General features: G+C 43.3%; 1 protein-coding gene across 1 annotated transcript in view; it reads left to right on the top strand.

The window, feature by feature from the left end:
• Positions 1–19,830, top strand: part of LOC139051636 (angiomotin-like) — a 67,510-nt gene that overhangs the window by 35,272 nt on the left and 12,408 nt on the right. The window lies entirely within an intron of this gene.

The following is a 19,830-nucleotide window of genomic DNA, read 5'->3' as shown; positions in this document are numbered from 1 at the left end:
CTTCAGTAAGCTTCACTGCGGCGCTGCTGGGTAATATGGCAAAGCATACTGATAGCGGAGAAAACTGCCGTGTAGAGCATACTACTTGCGACCATTAGTTATTCGAAAGAGTATCGCCACTCTGTTTCAAGAATGCAAAAGGCCTCGTGGTCCAATATGCGTGTTCCACAAGAAAGCGTGGATGGCACTCAATCGTTTCGCTGAGTGGCTCTGGGCAGGGCATGCATAACTTGAGGTTTCTCATAGAGTTTTCGCAAACAGCAATTTAAAGTCCCACAAGCAGCCAGAACAAATCTGACCCCAACCCCCATTTGGACAAATTCTGACATTACAATTTGGATTTAACAGAACCACCACTCACCGCATCTGCCCTTCGTGGAAAGACTATCACGGTAGCGGCTTGCAAGACTCACCGCTGTGCCATTTGCGGGCCCACAGTCAGTGCTGCATGCTTTTCATTCGTGCTCACAGGGACATATCAGTGGGAATAGGCTAGGGTGTTCTGGCTAGGCTGGCTAGGGCGAGGCTGAAAGATACTTTCGAATTTAACAGCGCCTGCCTGGTTGTCTCAGTCCCGATGTACGGTAATCAACGGTTTGAACGGTGCATTGTAATGGCCATGCAACCAGGCGAATTTACACACAATTCTCACTACAAGCATGCTGATGGTGGCGTGAAGCTTATAGGCTGGTTTCACCGACGATTACAATACTCCCTAATGCGAAATTTGAGCACAGCTTTATACTTATTTTCATTTCGCAATATATTGAGGCAAAGAATTTTAGAGAGACATGTAGCAGAGTCGGCATTGTCGAAAATCTTATCTGCGGGTCAAGGGCTTTGGCTTTTATGCATGACTCGTCGGACATTTCAGTGTAATTGCTGGTGCCACTTGGCTTTCAGAAAGTACTACACAATTTGCATCGCTCATACTATCAGATTACAAAATGATAGCAAACCATGACAAACAAAACAAGCGCAAGCGAGAGTTAATGGGAGCAGACGGTAGTACAAAACTAGCAGTCTGGCTGAGACCAGATACGAGCGCATCGGTGTCGGGTGGGTTTGCATGAAACCAGTTTCCTGCACGCTCGTCACTGAAGGGGCTGCTCTCATTCGTGCTCGCCATTCGCGGCTCGCGTCTTTCATCAGATAAGCATATTTTATATTTTATATTATCGATATAAGACTATTTCGCTATACCCTTCGAGTTCAGTATATCCGGGATCAACTGTATTATAAGTCAGTTCGACTGTATATCTTGTGAGAAAGAGTCACTTTTCACACATTAGCTTCACTCACCTGAAAGTCGAAATCCACCTGTTTGCTATACACAGTGATGAGCATGTCGGATTTCACAAAACACATCAAAGAATATGCCTGATGAATGTGCTTGTTTCTTAAACACCTACTAAAGCGGCAGCAAGTACAGTGAACCCACGTTATAACGAAATCACTTTAGTTGAAATATTGGTTTATTTGAATCTTTTAGTGTTTCCATACTATACAATAATTCTATAGCACCCTTGCTTTTGATTAGATCCTACTTAAAAATTTCTTGTCGTTGCTTATTGCCATCGATAGCTCGCTGTCGATGGTTGCAAATTTGTATTTTGCCACTTTCCGAGCGTTCTCAGCTAGCACCATTTATTGGATTATTTAGCAACTATCCAGTCAGTTTCAGTTTTCGGTTTTCTTTTTCTGCCACACATAGATTTCTAAAGTGTCTCCGGAGAAGGGGCGTGGTCGGCGCGATGAGTGCTCGTAGCTTTTTCAAGAGGGCGTCGCGCACTGCTCATGTACGGACACGTTGCATTTCTACCAATTTTAATGCATCTCTGTGTGAGCTTTTGGACTTAGGAAGCAGCACCTGTACAGGAGACAACCTTGGTTTGTCAGATTTCCCAACAGGGTTTCACTTTCTTTGCTACAGCGCTTCAAAGCTGCCTTGAGCCGATATAAAGATATCCTGTATTTTCTAAAGGTCCCATTTCTTATCTGCAGGGTGTTAAAAGCCTTCGATGAGGATCATTTGCTGGTGGCTACGCAGCAAATCGAGTGCTGTGCGAAAAGATGGCGGGGAGTTGCTCTTGGTATCCCGCTAAGGCTAGTCACTAGTGTTAATGTTTTCTTTTACATCTCAATAAATTATATTTGCTGGAATACTGCAGAGATCTTTCGTGCTGAAAATGCATATTCTGAAAATTTTTTAAAGGCTTTTTTGTGTAAAGCAGCAATGACGTTTTTTATAAGTTTTTGCTACGACATTTTTGTGTTATCTTTTTTTCAGATGCTTTTCAATAAACATGTTGTTCGGGAATGGTACCTTCGAAAAGCAAATTTCCTCTTTTTTTTTTCAATTTGAAACAGTCTACTCTCGTCACAACGAACCCTGATAATCCGACAATAAGTGTCTGATTTATCTGAAATCTGTAATATCCGAAACGCCTCACTTCCGAAACTTTGGTTGCGATGTGCAAGAAAGTTATTGCAAAGAGTGAGTGACGAACGTATAAAGTAAAAAAAAAAAGTCTCAGTTTTACTTGAGAGGGGAGGCGTCGATTGCGATAGCAAATTAGTCAACAACTATGCGAAGTAAGGATAGTAGTTTTATCGGCCGAATAAAGTTGTAAATATTAGCTTACCTTAACTAAGTTAATAAGCACGGTGTCACGTGGGCACAAGTAAAAATGAAAACATCCCGCTCGATGACCGCGGAAAGTTGCTGTCGAAACATTCGAGTCAGGAAGCGCGGTAGCAGCAGCGAGCAAATTGACCTTGGTGCTGTCTCTTGCTTCAGCGGGAATTGAACGTCGAAAGTACAGCGCATATACGAAGCTACGGGCACTGGGTGCACTTTGTCCACATCGCAGATCGTTTTCAAGACATGGCGCCCGCGCGGCCGTGCCATAAGCAGCAGCCACCGGAGTAGAATCGTCCCCTCTCCCTCTCCTCACCCTCCACCCGTGCCTCTCTCACGCGATAGTGAGCCGCGATCGTCGGCTTACCCTCGCAAGTCATTTGTCTGTTCGTGTAGACACGGCAAAAGTCCGTTTTAAACGCCCCATTGTGACAAAATTGCCACTAATTTCGTCCGCTGTAGTCGATAACCTGTTGTAGTGAGGTCCGTTAAAAGCGAACTTCGTTGCATTAATAAAACATGTAGAGCAAACAAAGCTTGAAATGTGGTCCGTTATATCCGAAAGTGTGTTGTGCGAGGGTCCGTTATAATGAGTGTAGACTGTACTATGCATTTTAGTATCACGTGTGCTTATTGAAAGGAAAAAAATAAAGTATTTACTAGACTACCGAAAAACTGCTGCTTTTCCCATGGGCAAGAAAGTGCTAAAACAAAGTCATTGTCCTGCCCCAGTTACTTTGTTACAACGAGATTTTACTGTACATAGTTCAAGAAAAGCTCGTCATTGGCTCAGAAAGTACCAATGTTAAAGTTGTGATAGCTAAGCGCATAATAATTGCCTTCTGGAATGTGAGAATTACCAGGGTTCAACGAAACATCATCTTTCGAGGGCCGTACATTTTCCTGGAGATAAACACTCACCGCAGGAAACAAAAAGAAGGAACCAAGTTAGACGTTTTGAGACACTTACGGGTCCCTTGATCACAAATCCAAAGAAGGCTTGACCGTGCCTTATATACGCAGTAGGTGGCACAATAAACCTCTGTATAACTTGTATAGATTCCCACGTGTCCGGTTAAGCATATGAAGTGTGTATTGAATTAATAGAGATTCCAGAAGACGATGGAATGACAGTGATTTCTATGTGGTGATGATAGTCGTAGAAGGACAATCAATGCGGTGACCTGTGTTTAGATGATTTTCAGCTAGTGCGTTGGTGACTGCGTGTCCCTTGTGAACGACCCTTTCAGTCATAAACTTTGTTCTTCTTTCTTTCTTCTTCTTTTCTTTTTCCTGTGGCCAGTTTTTATCTCCCAACAAAAATACATAGGAGTACATGGCATATTTAACACGACGGCGGCAGACGCTGCACAAACCTCTTTCGGGCAGCCGTGATGTGATAGCTATCTGAGCTGGTTCACTGACAGCGCAGAGAGTGCACAGACTCTCCAGGACTTCTGGTTCAAAAAAATGAACGTGATTCCGGAGGCTCTTGGGCTGGTGAAGCTGCCCGAGAAAATCGAATGTGGGACAGCAGTCGCAAGCAGTCCAGAACTGTTAGGGCTGGCTAGATTAAGATGCCCAATGCTAATCCATCTTTACAACAATTTCAGGCCATTTGCAGCTGTTACATGCATTTTCCTGCATGTCACATGTGGTATAGGCTGAGTTTTGCCATTTGTGCCTTTTTTTCTTCTGGCTAGTTTGCCATATATGTCAGCAGTATAAACAAACTTTAACTCGTATTCACTCACCATGATTTATTTGAGGCTTTGCACTTTCTAACATTCACACACATGTCCCCTCACACTCACCAGCACTCATTCACGTTCACACTTGCTCTTTTGAAACGAGTGTGAGTGAGTGTACTCACGAGCGTGCCGACCTTTGCTGTTAGCCTATGGTGAGGCAACATTTGGTGCCTTGCTGTTAGTCAGCTGACCAGCTGCATGTTTAACAATTTTAGGGTTGCATTTTTTAAAAAAAGTGTGTCCCCCCAGGATCAAATTTTTTTATTGGTAATTTAAATTCTTTGAAGTGGCCTACTTTGAGAAAAAAAAGTGACTAATTTTTTAGGTGACAGTAACGCTACAATCTTTTCTGTCTGTGCAGTATTATACATAGCTTATTGTTCAATACATGGATATATGGATGTTCTAAACTACCGTAATGAATTTTTTTTCAAATAATAACGTTCATGGAACTTATTTTTGTTTTAAGTAGGTCTGTCACAACTGGGGCGCACACGTCGTAACATTCTGTTTCATTTTCCATTCCTGTGCGTTGTGCCGACATGCTGATCCCACCAAACATGGCGATGGCCTCTAAGCAATGTCCGAGCCAGAAACAAAGGTTGAGAAGAATCGAAAATAAAGTGCATCATTTGAGTGTACTGCTTCAGGAATTTGCTGCCATATTAAAAGTGAGGCATGCCATGTGACTGGTCGCATGCAGACTCCCGTGTGCTCACCTGTTTGAATATGTGGGAGAAACTTTTGCAGTAATCACTTGTTTGATCGCTATATGCGATTCTGCCAGTTTTCTCGCTTTGTGTAAGGAGACACGTGAGCGGCAACATTGTCGGTTCGCAAGTGACTGCCTATAAACAAAATAATCACGTGCCTATGAAAAAACTATACAGGCGAGCATCGCAGGATAATTTTTTGAGATATAAAAGGTTATGCAGCTCGTTTTTCGGGAGGCTAATAACTCAAAATGTTTTGCACGACAATACATAATTTAATATGCTAAAGCAGGGTTTTGAGCATACAGCAGTAAACTAGGCAGAGCGGGAAAATTCCTTAACCACCATGGTGTCAGTCACATTAAGGAGGCCCTGAACTACTTTTTATCGAAGGGGGAAATGCATTTGAACTTAAAGCAGGCTATTTCAACAATACTTTGCTGCAAAAGAACTTCAATGTATTTAGCAGAAGCGGAGTTATTGGCTGTCAAACACCCCCTTCGCAGTGCTTCCACTCCTTCAGTGCCTTGGATTGCATAGACTACGGTGGAGCGTGGCATACCTGCAATGCTTCGCCCTACTAAACATCACCATGGCGCACATTTGAAGAATGAGCTCTTGCATTCGCCAGAGCTCATTTGACTGAAACGTGAGTAGTGTTGACACCATAGCTTGTGCAGTGCAGCATAATTGAAGTATTTCAAACAGCCTCTATCATAAAAATAATTTATGCATGACTTCTACAACGTTTCTGTCATAAGTTGTTCTCGGCAAACTTCCTCAGGTGGGCATTAGAAAAACCTTAAAGGGGCCGTTGTCATTTTGATCTTGGGCTTTAGATTTGAAATGCAATGGCTAAAGTTGGTATGGTCTCTTGTAACATTGTAAAAGACAGCAAGGAACTCTAGCTAGCAGCACCCTAATGTGCTTGTTCTCACATTTCTATATTCATGAACTTGTAAAAACATATTTACTTTTTAACTAATACCAATGCGTTTCATTGGACATTTTGGATATTAATATCTCAAAATTTGTGCAGTCCAAAGAAGTCGTTCTAAGTGGATACATCTTGCGAACTCGCTTGCTACAATTAGTGGATTAATATATGCGCTGTTAAATAATTTAAGCGTTTTTTATTTCTCATAGGAATAATAGCCATCTCATTTAATATTTTTGATGAAGGGTTAGAATTGTGCTATCTGCCACAGGGAAGTTTTAAAATTTTGGTGCAGCTAAAGAAAAAACACCTTGTATATGGTCGCAATGTAATGAAGTAATGGCTGTAACAAAGGAATCGATTCTGACTTTGCAAATTGTCACCCCACATTGCAACAAAAACTAAAGAGCTTGATGGCTGACTAGGGCTTTCACCCATAGTCCAATTCACCACTGCATAAAGCAGTACAGAAAAGCGAAACTGGGTTGCTGGTAGTTCGATGCACTCTATCCAGGCTTACCAAAGCTGTGTGTTTTTGTGTAACTGAGGCAGTACATTAGTATTGCTATTGCCACCTTTGTAGCCAATGCATGGCGCATTCTAGTTAATTTTTAGCAATGCGGCTTTTAAAGTGCATTCCACAGAATAGCAAACACGACAACACATCTTGTAACTACCAAGTAATAGAAAGAAGCAAGACAGTTCTGTTTGTATTCACGGGAGTCTAGATGTGGGCTAATTCCGTAAACAAAGACAGACACATTTCAGCTTTTTTTGTTTTTTTTGCGCTGCAGAGGAGCTGATACAACTCGAGCAGAGTACAGCCATGGATTACGTCGGAGTACAGAAGAAAATGTTTATGTTGACATGTTAGACACAGTGAAATTTTGTCAGTTTTAAATATTTGAAGTAATGGAATGGTGTTAGCATTGCAGATGCTTTTGGCAATTTTACAAATCTGGTCAGTACTTGTATGAGGATGACATTGTGTCGTCAGGTGCAGTTTAGATGGCGAGGCTGTGGCAGTGCCACAAAAAAAAAAGCATGAGAGAAAGTGAGTAATACTTGACTTAGGGGTTCAAGGCACCATTGTTTCATGTCTTGTAGGATGTACCATATTTACTGGTATAATGACCGCACTTTCTTGTAAAAAAAATTGACGCAAATTCAGGGGTGCGATCATTACGCAGCTTAAGTTTCCCACGAAAATATATATATTTTTTCATCCTGCGTTTGCTGAGGGATGACAACAGGTCAACAAGCAGGTGGCATAGAGTTTCATTAATGCCTCCTTTACATTTATTTCATGCAATAATTCGGCTGCCGCTGTAAAGTGTGGGACACCAGAACAAATATAGTGGCCGGCGGAGCAAGCAGAACGCGACAAAACGATGTTTGTGCTTCTTGTGAGTGCATTACGTGGATTGAAACAGTTTCTTCTGTATAAGTAATGAATGATATCGTTAATATCGGCAAATTTGCAAGAATAACGTGGCCATGTCCACTTTGAGGAGACAGAAACAGAGATTAATGCGTGCGTAGGTTTCAGTGACATAGAAACACATGGCGGGCATGCTGTGGAAACTGCGGCATTTGTCTTCACTACTATTTTAATATGGCACGTTTCTGCTAAGGGTGGGCAAGTATCTTAGCTGTGTTACAAGCGTTGGCGTAGGAATAGGGTACATTTCTCGTATCAATGTAAATGTGGGCACCATAGTTGCCGCTTGCGATTTATTGCGTGCCCACGAGTGCACACAAGAAGAATCGAAAGGCGCCTTTTTTGTTATTGGCCAAAACAATTATGAAGCCTACAAGTAATAAAGCCACGGCAAGTTCGGTTGCTTTTTTTTTCATGGAAGTGCGGAAAGTGATGAAAGGAATGAAATGGGGCATCTGCTTAAGAGTGTTTGGTGCATGCAGACCGCTTGGTATGTCTTCAAGAGTCGTTCGTGTAGCATTTGACAGCATTCGACAGATGGTAAGCGCGACTATCATTAGCTAGACTTGGCACACGACATATCGCTGCGACAAGTTCGGGGTGCGATCATTACACGGGAAAGAACAAAAAATCGTATTTTGACGACAAAATTCAGGGGTGCGATTATTACGCGAGTGCGATCATTTTGTGAGTAAATGCGGTATTTACTATGGTAAAAAAAGTGTTGCAGGGCCTCTTTACATTTTGAGCTTGAGTGTCATTACCTCTGTCAAGGTTTTAGTGTTCCTGTAGACCGAGATGTGGTCTGATTGATTAGATGGGGGTGATACGCTGATAAGAACTTGCTGCTTAAGCTTCCATGCTTTTATTCCAGTTTGCAACCGAGTGTTCATATTTGGCTAAATGCTGTTGATAGACACTACACTACCCTCCTTGGGGAAAGTTATATGAATGCACACACAATGTGATTGAGAAAACCATAAACATAAAACAGTTCACTGCTGAAAAGTTGTGAATGTCTGCTATCAACAAACAGTCGGTGTGTGGTTGTGAAATTGGAAAGATGACGTGGAGGCTTTGTTTCTCTTTGGATAGTGCTGTATTGGAGAACTCTGGTGCAGTACAGGTGGTGCAGGACCTGGCACTGAGGTAGGCAGAGTATATACGATTTCACCACAGTCAAATGATGTTTTGGCTGATGCTTATTTAAGGTCAAAGGCATCTTTGAAAACACTTGAGTTGCACGTTATTACTATATTTCCTCTCGATGCCTTGATTTGTGATCCATGAACACTGACAATGGTATAAGGGTCTGGATTACTGTACGGAGTGAACTTTTCCTGTCTGTCTTGCTCACACAAGACTCGTTGACCGACATAGAAGCAATGTGGTTGAGTGTGCATTAGTGCATCAGCTTGTTGTTTGTTGTATGCCTTATTTCTCAAGCACAGTTGTATCAACTTTGTTACATCTTCTGTTTTCGAAGCAGCTTCAGCGTAGCAATGCAGAAGATTTCTGATCGGTCTGACAAACAGCAGTTCATACGGTGATATTCCTGTATTCAAGTGTTTCGAAGACACGTATGATGTCAGGAAAGTGTCGAGCTCTGCTTTAAACCTGTGTTCTCAAGCTGACTAGTGTGAACCTGCTTTTTCAATGTTCTCATGAAGCGTTCAGCTTTGCCATTGGATTGAGGCCACAAAGGTGTGATCCAATGATGTCGAAATTCTAACTGTTTTGAAAGTGCAGCAAACTCTTTGCCTTGCAATAGTGGCCCATTACCAATATTTACCTGTGCAAGGATTCCGAACTGGCAAAACACCTGTCGCAGGGAGAGAAGCACATTGTTTGCACTTGTGGAGTGTATGACTTGTACCATTGAGTATCGTGAAAAGTCGTCTATCACCACCATAGCATACTTTCCATCTAGGAAGTGTGGGGTTCTCACCCGTGCTCTTGGGACAAAGGAACAACAGCACAGTAGTGCAAACAATCACAAGGGCATTTGTTGCACCTTTCATAGACTAATGCCTGCAGGCCGAGTTGCTATCCACAAAATATGCCTGTGGGTGCTCGACAAATCGTGGAAGTCCGACTCACCGCGACTGGATAGCGAGCGAATATGTTCGCCCCATGCTGGATCCCAATGTCTGGTCGTTCACGCGTACGGTCACATGAACGTTGGCGCGTTCGAACAAGGTCTCGTGAGACGGTCTCACAGAAGCATGATCGGCGCATGCGCGGAACGTCCGCGCCACTTGCCGACTGGAGCCGAAGAGGAAGAGCCTTCTCCTTTCCGCGCCCAAGTAGCCCCGCCGTTAGGCGGCGTTAGCAGAGCCATACTCGCGCCATCTATTGCAATGCGCTTCAACCACACCTACTGCCGCGGGCACCAGGCCACGCAGCGAAGCCGGATTACAAGAGATGGAAGCTATGCGGGAAAACAACATCAGGGGACGCGTGAGAGTCGCGCATCCCCACAGAAGGGACCACAAAAGACGACTGACACTTCTTTCCAGGGACCACCAGGTAGTTCCATGATGGCAAGTGGTTCTTGTTTTGCTTGGCGAAGAGCTGCTTGACATGATAGGCAGCTTTTAATCAAAGTGTGCAGGAGCTTATCCATGCCTGGGAACCACACTTTTTCTCTCAACATTTGTTTTGTTTTAACGATCCCTTGATGGCCCTTGTGGGCGAGCAGCACTGCTTGTTTCTGCAGGGTAGTGGGAAGAACTAGGCATGTTCCTCGAAGGATGATGCCCTTAGGTGTTGTTGTTAGTTCTGTCTTTATAGATGCGAATGGCTTCAGTTCAGCTGAGACCCAGCTGTTGAGTGTGGGGTGCTGGATAGCATTGATAAGTAACTGTAGTTACTGGTCCGCTTTCGTTTCATCAGCGACTTCTTGAACCGAGAAGGCCTTTGGGATGTTGTGGCTCTGGATAAAGTTGTCATACTCATTAGGTACCGTGTCAATGCATGGGCACACATTTTCGCCTTGGAAACTGGATGCCTGGAAGGTAATCGGAATGGTTAGTACTTCCTGCAGTGTGTTGTACACCAAACTTGTACAGTTAAATGAGTAGAGCGAGGCGCTCAATGCGGGCAGATGATCATGGGTTTCCCAGTATGCTCACTAAAGGCTTGTGATCAGTCAGCAAAAGGAAGTTGACTCCACAAAGGTAAAGGCAGAAGTGTTCCATGGCCCATACAGCTGCGAGCATCTCACATTCAATTTGCGAATAGCGGCTTTCAACTGGTGCAAGTGCTCTACGTGTATAAGCTATCACTACAATATGTTCACTGTCACCTTGTGTGAGGATAGCACCCAGTCCATGTGGACTTGCATCTACCACCGTTTTGTCAGTTTGGATGGGTCAAAGTAAGCAAGGGTGGAGGCATCGGACATGGCTTGCTTTAGGCTCTCGGGAGCCTTCTGATGTCATTCTGTCCTCTCCCATACAACATTCTTCAATGTAAGTTCACGCATAGGCTGTGTGAGGTCAGCAAGATTCTCAGAAATCTGCCTGAATAGTTGATCATTCCTAGCAGACTCTTCACTTCTTGTGGCGACTCCGGTGCTTTAATTTGTAGGACAGCTGCTATCTTCTTGGGAACGCCATCAGCTGAAAAAATAAGTTCAAAGAAGCTCAGTTCACGTTGATGAAAGGGACAGTTCTTTTCATTGAGTGCCAGTCCAGCTTCTTGGAGTTGCTGCAGAACGGCTTCCAAGGAGGTGTCATGCTCCTGTTTTGTTTGCCCAAAGACAAGAATATTATCACTAACATTCAGGACATTAGGGATGCCATTGAGCACTTGGTGTATGGTGTTCTGCACTGCTGATGCTGAAGTTCAGGTGTTTGTAGCAAAAAAAGCCAACATATGTTGAGAATGTGGTGAGTTGACTTAAGGGTGAAGTTCCAACTGGTGATATCCATTCTTTTCAAGTCAAGATTGGAGAATATTGTTCTCCATTTAACGCAACAATGATGTCATCCACTGTTCGGCACAAATGTCGTTCACGTTGAATAGCAGTGTTCACAACACACATGTCAATGCAGATTCGTATTTCATCAGGCTGATGTGGTTTAGGTACAATAACCACAAGGGACGCCCACGGTGTAGGTTCGATGGCTGGCTCAATGATGTCTTCTGGTAGGAGGCGTTCAAGTTCTTTTTCTGTGGTGTCATGTAAGGCAAACGGAATACGTCTGTGTGGTTGTGCAACAGATGGGACAGTGTCGTCCACAAAAAGATGAATGTACTGGTTTTTGAGTTTTCCAACTCAACAATTTGGGGAATGCTTCCACGATTAACTTGTCACCTCGATGCTCATTAACTTGGCTTGTTATCTGGACAAGCCCCAGGTTGGATACTGCTTTGAAGCTTAAGAGTGGTGCACAGTTTCCTGGAATGACAAAGATGTCTTCTTCAGTGCGGTTATCTTTGTATCTCATTGTGACAGAGTCTTTGCATAGAAGTCCAAGTGGAGATGTTGCTTTGTATGGGAACAATCTGATGGATGTTTTCTGAAATTCCACCTTTAGGTGATAGCTCTTAAAATCATTCTTGCTAAGGTTGACACTGTTGCACCTGTGTAGATTATGAAAGTGACTGGCACATTGTTGACAGTGACAATAACTTCTGAAAATGGGCCTGCTTGAGGTGAGGTCATGGCAACAAAAACATACTCGTCAATGCTTGAACTGGTGTCACAAGTGGCAGCATGTTCTTTGGTACTTGAATTCTTCTTACTGCAGACTCCCTGTGAATTCCTGTTTGGACCATTGCCATAGTCCACTGCTTGCACCATTTTTTTCGTTGTATGACAGAATTGTGCAAAGTGACCAGCCTTGTTACATGCCTTGCATGTCTTGCCCCATGCAGCACAACTTGATCGTCCACCATGGTGAGGCCACTTGACGCCACAGTTGCTATATCTGCTGATGAGACACGAGGTCGTTGTGGTGCATAGGTCTGTCGTGGCATCTGTTGGCCATTTCTTTGGTGTTGGCCATGGTGCTGTCGTTCCTTGTGCACTGCAAGCACCACTGCATTGCTATTGATGTTCTTTTAAATTTAAAATACATGCCGTTCGATATCCTTGAGCATTCTCCCCTGTTTAAGTAAGTCTGATAAAGTGAGGGAATGAAGCATTGTATATGTTCAAAGGCGAGACGATGTTGTGGCGAGAATGGTTTTGTTTTGGACAGCATCGACGTTCTCAAAGTTACAGTGGCAAGAAAGTTGCCAGAGGCGTGCGTAGAAGGCGTCCAGTGACTCACCAATGTTTTGCTGGGCTTGACGAAATTTGTAGATCGCAAATGTCAAGTTCACTCACGGGGAAAGCATGCACTCAGTTTCGCTTGCGCAGCATCATATTCAGTATGTCTACCAAGTTTACTTTTCCAAATTCCCCAAGTTTTCCAGGTTTTCCCTGAGTCCCTTTGCGAAATTTCCTGAGTGACACGGAACTTCATTTTATGTCAAGCCAGGTTGACACCATGTTGTCTGATGCTGCCACTCTCCAGTAAGCATGTTAAAAAAAAACTTAATACAGTTTGAATAGTAAGGACTAGTGTTTATTTTATTCAAAAAGAAAACAGAAGGGCGGGGCGTCACATCATCAGCCAACACTTTGTTTTTTAGCTCAAGCTCTTTCAAAAAAGCTGTGGCACACTTCCTTTCCTGTTCATTCCTCAATGCGTAGGTCGTTTCTGTTCACGTCCTCCTTCCGCCGGGCATTCGCCCCACGGACCATTTGAGGCATCCTCTCAGGTGTACAGTCAACGTCCGATTTTTCGGACTCCCTAGGGACCGCGTAAATGTAAGAAAAATCAGGCAGTTCGAAAAAATGAATTCATGTCTTTTACTGCCTTTAAAGGGCCCCTCGCCAGGCCACATAGCAAATTTCAGTTATACACTGGAAGTTGTTACATGCCCTCTAAAGAGCGTTCTGCTGCAATAATTTTTCAAATTGGTTCATTAATAGCCATCATAGAAATATTTCAGTGCCGCGAACCCATGATTTCAGGAGGCAAGGGCCACTGCTAAGAGAGACACTCTTTCCACTTGCCCCCTCTAGCCTCCGCAGGGGAAATTCTTTTGCTGATGGACGCGTCACTGGTGGCGGCCTTGTGCACAGCACTCGGAAAAGAAGCCAGCCACGCGCCGTAGTTAGCTGCATTGTTGATCGGGCTTTTCTGTCTTATCCACATTTTCAGAACGAAATAAGCAACACGCTTCGCATATGTGAGGTGGCCAAAGCTTCAAGGAATGTCGGAGAAGAATTCTTACATGGTGGGGTGCTCAAATCCCACGAAACACGCAAGCAGCTATTTGATGTCTAAAAGATGTCTTGAACGGCTAATTCAAAAGCCTAGTAGCCGTCTTCATCAAGACATTTTGTAGCCATGGACGTCTAGAAGTACTTCAGTAAGCCCTGCTAATGTTACGCTAAAAGTTGGCTAATGGACAGCTTGAGAAGAACAACTGAAGACTTTTATTAGACATTCCCTCAAATTTTTGTAGCAGCTGTTACAGTAACACGATGTTTGCCCACAGTTAAAATTTATTTTAAACGAGGCATGGACATCAGAAAAAAAAATTTGTACTGTCGGATAGAGTGATCCAGAGGTAGTTTTTCCAGATGTGAACCAAGGGAATAGTGAAGTACAGCCTCATTGGTCAATTTGTGCTTTTTAATTAGACCAATCAATTAAGTGCCACCTGTCAGAATTATTTTGCAAACAAAACAAGATCTGTATTGTATACTGATATAATTCCAATTTTCACTGATTGACCTAAACAAGAACATCTCTGCGTGAAACATCATTATTGACGAAACTTCGCCCTGCTGGGTCTCCACCAAATTGAAATAGCTTCTAGCAAAGAAAAAATTTGTCAGTGATGCTGCAGTTCAGGCAAAAATTACATCCTGGTTTCAGCTACAGGGGGCACAATAGGCTTACACCAGTATACGAAACAGAACACTGTGCTGCAATGAGTTAAGAAATAAAGGATAGTAGACATCTGGAAAAACACTCTGCGAACCACTCTAACTAGCAATATAAATATATTTTTTCTGATGTCCATGCTTCATTTAAAAGTAAATTGTAACTTACTTTCTGGGTGCCTCTTGTAAGGTAATGCCACATGCTTGCACAGCATCATGCAGAAATAATGGCCAGTTCTTCGGCATACCATCCATTAGTGAATTCCTTGTACGTTGCATGTTACAAGAACTGAAAGATAAATCATAATATGCTGTTATTTTTTTTCATAAACTGTATGATGAGCTTTTCATGCATAAAAGGTGATTGCAAGCGAAAATGCAGCAAGACATCAACTTCACACCATGTCACATACTCATACTTTATTACCTAATAAATTAGAAAAGATGCAGAAAGTGTAATTAACAAGAGTGACAAATAGCAGCAAAGGTGATCATGGATAAATCTTGAAGATGATTGCCGCCGCTGCCAGAGTAGGCCAGCCTTCGTAGGAGAGCACTGGCTGCCCACAAAAGCTTGCCGTCACAGGCCACACGTGACGGTTCTTGTAGACATAGGAAAGCAATACCTGCACAGAACAGGAAAAAAAGGGGCAAGGGAGGAAATGCGAATGTTGAAATTGGAACTTCAATTAACAATATGTGCTAAGTAAGAAGTTTGGCTCACATTAAAATAAATTTAAGCACTCCTTTCTCCTAAATTACGGGTATCTTAAGGTATGTATGCGATGATGTTTAAAATGACTAGTATATTTCCTATCATAAGAAGCCAACAAACACTGACACCAAGGACAACAGGGGAAATTACTTGTGCTCAATAAATTAAATAAAGAAACGATAAATTAATGGAAATTAAAGTGGATGGAGAAACACCTTGCCGCAGGTGGGAACCGAACCCACAACCTTCGCATTTCGCGTGCTATGCTCTACCAATTGAGCTACAGCGGCGTTGTTTTCCCATCCACTTTCTTGGGTACTTTGTGTCCTAGTAGAACCCTGGGAGTGTTAGCCAGCGCCACAACTCAGAGACCTTGTTCCTGGCATAGAGTCATTAAGCTGCATAGCAAAGTCGAAGTCAGCCTTTAAATTATTGTATGGTGTTTTGTGGCTAAAAAGCCACTTATCAACCTGTCAAACAAGTCTGATAAGCTTCCTGCAAAATATAATCAGTTTAAAACAGTAATTCCCTCTGCAGGTAAATGATGTACTAACTTAATTAAAAAGTTAAATAGCGTTTTATATTGTTGAACTAAAAGCAAGTTTGGCATTTTGCGCTGCCTAGCTATTGCCTTTCTTTCAAACTTAAAGATGACACAGTACAGAGAAAGCAGGTAGCATGCAAAGGAGGACTGGTGATAAAGTAGTGTTCCAAAGCAACACTCCTAGCTGGATCAATCACTTTTGTTGATATATTTTCATGTGACCCTAATTGGCTTAGGGCAATACCTCACACAAATGACGCAACACCTTGGATGATGCGTCATACAAAATTGAGAGTATCTCATGATGTGATCAAACGATAATGTTGCCCACTGACTTGGAAGTGTTAACATGCTGTTTGCGTGAGAAAGTGCAAAGCGATTCATATAGGTGGCAAATTCATCAGTGTATCCATAGCCTCAGGTAATTCTGAGCATCTATGCTGACTTGCAACTGAGAAGCCACTGCACACAAAAAGGTGTATTCAAGTAATGGTCCATGCAGAGTAATTGCCCACATAGTGAAAAGGCAAATGTGGCAGGGTAATGGGCCAGGGCAAATAGATTGATAAATTCTGATAACACCTCCAATGATATTATTGAAATAGGTGATAAAAAACAGAACAGGTAAAATTGCAGTTATGACAAAATTTTAAAAGCGCCTCTGCAAACTGCTGGAACCCTCAGCATCATGCCTGTTCTACACGCACATATGTTACAGCGCAATCTATATCTCAGACGCAGGCGCCTCCACAGATCACTTTGTGATCTCCTCACGATAAGGTTAAAAAACTGTCTGATCACAAGCTACTTGATGTGATTCATTTTGCAAGCGCCAGCCAAGTGCTGATGGTGGTAGAGCAAAATTGAAGTTTGTCCTTGTACGGAAGCCTTGGCCCATGTTTTATCAATTCTAGCGGCAAAGCACACCTTTTACAGCACACATAAATATTAAATTAGACTGGTTGCCGATGCTGTACAGTAAGTTACTGTAAAGAAACTAAATCACACAAAAACATTTAGAATACCAAACTAATCAAATACTGGCTTGAATAGATTTGTGCATTAGGGAAGCAAGGTGTAATGTACACTGTTGTAGAAAATTTTTACTCATGTATGGAATACTTGTATGACACAGCGGAGTTAATTTGTGAGTTCTTACATACAATGACTACCTACAGGTAAACATTGTAAAGCTTAGGGAAACTAATTATTAGTAGAACTGTGTATTTATACTGGCACTGAGAAATTGGTTATAATAGTGGCAGCTTATAATGGACCAGTGCAAAAAAAAATGGCCGTTTGTGAGGCACCAACTAGCTATTTTACCACGAAGCGCTCCCTGGCCTTAACCCATATAAAAAGCACTGGGAGGACCAGAGAGGGTACAGTACATTGGCTTACACTGATCATGATGAGGTCCCGTCATACAGCTAGCGCCAAGGTACAAGAAGGATGACCAGCCGTCTATAGAGTGAAAGGGTCAAAATAAGATAGCATCAAGTCAGTTGAAAGGCAGATTTGCAATTACAAATGAGGTGACCCAGTCACAGTCATTCACATTCATTAATAAATGCCAAGCTGTCGTGATTTCACTCCCAGATGAAGCACCTACTAGGTTAAAGGTTTTGCTGCTTATTTAGAACAAAACACAAGTGAAATTTGTACATCAGCACACGATTTAATTTGGAATTGTATAGATGAAGTAAACATTGCAGTTATATTTTTTGTTTTGCTATAAAGTGGGAACGCTACAAACTGCATAGTCACTGACACACACGCGCGCACACGTAAGAACAAAAGGACACAAAATAGGGCGAGTTCAGTCTGGTTCAGCATTACAGCAAGCGCGTCGTCTTCGAATGCACTCCTTTCGGTTGGTTCGTGCTACGTTAACCACAGGCTGACAAGCAGGGCAAAGTTCTGACTGGTGTTGCGGAAGTCGTGGTGCGCGGTAGTGCTGAACGGCTGAACACAAGCAGAACATTCGTATAAAAGTAATGACGAAAACTCGCAGGGCAGAAGAGCCCATATATCAAGAATTGTCGCGGGTAACACCTAAATATATGCACATTGTTGACGAAAAACGAAGCGCAATGTATTTCACTTACCAAAAAAAGTGTTACCCGAACGTGCGACGTACAAAGACGCACCGAGACACGAAGGCAGCGAACGCAGATCCCGCCATGGTGGTAGTAAGCCGTCGGCGAAAACAGGCAATACAGCCGATGTCACGAAGCACTGATGCCAAACACATGGCACACAGCAGCACAGCTAAATGACTCCACTTAATATCCAGTATAAATGTACAGAACGGCTTAAATGACGCACAACTTGATAACGAACCCACGACCGAGACATAGCGGGCGGCAGTGGCCGTTCTTTCAAACTTCCTGCCTCCCAGTGTTTCCAGCACAGAATGAGATGTCCGGCAAATTTGGATTGTGCCGCCGAAGGGATCGCAGCGCGGTGTCTCTGTGACCATAGAGTTACTATACTGACTCTAGAGGACAAGCTACCCATAGGGCCCATGCATTAAAATCGGGAACCGCAAGAGCGCCGCCATGTTGCTACGCGCCGAGGTTGCCAGCTCCTGAGACGCTTGCTAGACTTGGTGAAAGTAGGCAGTTTTAATCCGGCAACTGTAGCAGCGTAGCAGCATGGCGTCTCGCTTGTAGTTTCTTTTGATGTGTGCGTGCAGCCGTGTGTTTGGGCTTTATAAGTTGGTTCTTTAATCTATGTTGCGGTACGGTGTGGGTGCGATCCATGTTGGCCGTACAGGTGGCAGTTATGCAACCGAGGGATGATCCTGTTGAAGTTTCCGGCGGTATGCGGTTTTCAGCGGTCACGCCTGTTGCAGGAGTGTCACTCGACGAGGTTACCTTGAAGCTGTGGTCAGATTCCTCGTTGGCGTTCCGTAATTCTGTTAGCACGGACGCGGTATGCTTCAAAATCCGCTTTCGCGATCTATCGTCGCGACGATAGATCGCGTTTTTTTTATTATTATAAGTACTGATCCAGCTGTAAGGCGCATGTAACCGACAAACGGAAGTCTCGGGAGAGCACCTGAGATTATAATAAAGCAGGCGGCGCAGGAACTCGAGGGCACCCAAGGGAGAAGTGGGGGGATCAAAGCTCGAAGCAGAACGGTGCGTAGGTTGGGGCCGCCGAGTCAGGTGTGTGCCAGGGAGTGTTCGCACGGACAGCTCCCCTGGCACGCGCAGCAGTGCCTCGCAAGGTCGAGATACTTTAAAGGCACCTGCGCCCATGATCTTTCTTTTGCCTCGGTGCAGTGAACATGATTAACGAGAATAATATGGAGGGCATCCGGTGCAGTCGCGAATGCGTCATGGCATGTAGCTCGCGTCGCCTGGCGTGTGTAGTAGTATCAGAGTTGGTTGTATGAACTTTATGCATAATACGCTTTGTTACGGTACCTTAATAGAATGGGTCTAGACGGAGTTGGTACATTTTTCGTACCGCCCTAATCCTATACCCCCCACTACAAACACAAACACACACACACATATCCCCCCTTTTTTATGTATACATACAATTCCTTGCCATGACGGATCATAGCCTCCTTTATTTTTGAAAAATAGAGGAGGCTATGGACGGATTGACCAGTTCAAGTTGTCAACTTGTCAGTAACTGTCATAGGAATCACTGTAATAAACACAATTCCACAATCGGATTGCTTACTTTCATTTTTTGTTGTGACACTGAGGACTACATAGAACTTTATTTTGCATATGTGAGAGAAGTATGTGGATATCATGAGCTTTAGCCAATGTGCAATACACAGACAAAGCAGCTGCTACAACATGAACTGCATTGAGGGCCACACAACACATACGTAAGTAAAGGTGCAAAATATAGGGAGAAGCTTCAAAATATGCTCTGTAGCACTGCAAAGTATAACATATATTGTATGTGTACAATAAATGTTCAAAAAAACAATGCATCATTGTCCCATTTGCCATCAAGTTTATTATGAGCATATGTACGACAGGAATCTACTGACACACCCGCAGTCAAGGTGGCTGTTCGAGGTGTGCTGGCTGCCTCGGTGTAAGTAAAAAAAAATTGGGTGAATGTCGACACCAGTGCCACTGCTTCTTGCCTCTGACCTGCATGTG

The sequence above is a fragment of the Dermacentor albipictus genome, unplaced genomic scaffold (genome assembly GCF_038994185.2).
Source record: "Dermacentor albipictus isolate Rhodes 1998 colony unplaced genomic scaffold, USDA_Dalb.pri_finalv2 scaffold_13, whole genome shotgun sequence".
NCBI lineage: Eukaryota > Metazoa > Arthropoda > Arachnida > Ixodida > Ixodidae > Dermacentor > Dermacentor albipictus.
The sequence above is the reverse complement of the archived record's forward strand: the minus strand, read 5'-3'. Positions and strand labels throughout refer to the sequence as shown.